General features: G+C 40.2%; 1 non-coding gene across 1 annotated transcript; it reads right to left on the bottom strand.

Annotated features, from left to right (window-relative positions):
- Positions 1-806: 806 nt before the first annotated feature.
- Positions 807-913, bottom strand: LOC141602958 (small nucleolar RNA R71). Its single transcript, XR_012524860.1, has one exon. It is a non-coding gene; the product is annotated as a small nucleolar RNA R71 (small nucleolar RNA).
- Positions 914-1,752: the final 839 nt, after the last annotated feature.

Below are 1,752 nucleotides of genomic sequence, written 5' to 3'. Positions count from 1 at the left end.
TAATTGTAGAGTTGTTTGTGAAGTATAAATTGTGTTTTGTATGGACCATTGACCAACGACCACATATGCTTAATTGTGAACACCAAATGGCTCCGATCAAAAATGGCGCGTTTTCGGGGGACGGTGTTTAATTGATTTAAGATTTCTTTTATTGTTTTTAGTTGTGTCTTTTTCACCTTGGGAAGTAAAACTCCTCAAGGTTTGTTCTAATTGTTTTCTAGTTGTTTGATATTTTGCATGTCTAGAAGGTTACAAAGAGATTTGTTACCTTTTGACCGTGAAATCGAAAGAACCTTGACGAATAATAGGAGACTTGTTAGGAGGAATTTGGGAGGTGTTGGTGAAGTTGTTCAACCTACTAGTGAGTTTGTCAATCCTTTCGCAATAGAAGGAGAAGAGAACCCATTAAACAATACCACACAAAATCCACCTACAATGCCTAAATTCTCGTCACACTCTATTCCCACCGAGGAGGATTTACCAAATGGTACTCCTACCCCACAACATCTTACCGGAAACTTTATTGCCAAGTCCGCCTTCATCCAACTAGTTGAGAGGAGCCAATTCGGGGGAATGCCTAGTGAGGACCCTCATTCTCATATGGAAACATTTTGTGATTATTGTGAAGCTATCTCTCAAACGGGCGTGACTCAAGACCAAATAAGATGGGTCTTATTTCCTTTTTCGTTAATCGGCACCGCAAAGCAATGGTTGAAGGGCCTTGATAAGGCCACCCTTGGAATAGATTCTTGGAAGAAGCTAGCTCTAGCTTTCTACAAAAATTCTACCCACCGGAGAAGACCAACATGCTAAGAGCTCAAATTACGGGTTTTAAGCAAAGGGATGAAGAATCTTTGTACGAAGCTTGGGAGCGGTTCAAGGGTATTTGTCGCTCATGTCCTCACCATGGACTTAGCGAATGGTTTTTAGTGCAACAATTTTGGAATGGTTTATATGAAGATTCAAGGAACATTCTCAATATGGGATCAAATGGAATGTTCACCGAAGTTGATGACAATCAAACATGGAACAAGATTGAGGAAATGGCGGTCCATAATTCGCAATATAGTAGGCCTCGCAAGGCTACTAGAGGAGGAAAGTATGAAGTGGACACCGTTACTCAATTGGGTGCTCAACTTAGTGCTCACATTGACACAATCAACTTGAAGTTTGAACAAGCTATGTCTAGACTTGAGGAAAGCTCAAAATCATCAAAGCATCATGTCAATGCCATGACGGCATCCTCATCAATCCCAAGCGGGATATGTGAGAATTGTGGAACCTTGGGTCATGACTCAAGTGAATGTAGGGGAACAACCGAGCAAGTCAATGCTTTCCAAGCTTACAAAAGTGGTACCCCTTATTCAAATTTTTACAATGAAAACACCAAGTTCCATCCAAATCTCTCATACAAAAGCCAAAATGTCCAAAACCCTCAAACAACATACACTCCACCACCCATGAGAAATCAAAATCAAAGACCCTTTTTCAATCAAAACCAAGGCTACCAAAATCAAAATCCATACAATCACCGCAATGACCAAAGTTTTGATGTCCAAAAAGCGGTCCTTCAAATGCAAAAAAATCAACATGAATTTTTCACCAAAATACAAAAAGATAGCCAAGTAAAAGACACCACCATCAACAACATTCTAGCTCACACCAAGATGTTGGAAACACAATTGACCCAACTAGCATCTTCAAACTCACAAAGACAAAAGGGGCAATTACCACCTCAAGGTAATCCTCCTA

This window comes from Silene latifolia, chromosome 9, assembly GCF_048544455.1.
Source record: "Silene latifolia isolate original U9 population chromosome 9, ASM4854445v1, whole genome shotgun sequence".
Classification (NCBI taxonomy): domain Eukaryota; kingdom Viridiplantae; phylum Streptophyta; class Magnoliopsida; order Caryophyllales; family Caryophyllaceae; genus Silene; species Silene latifolia.
This window is presented reverse-complemented; position numbering and strand designations above follow the sequence as displayed.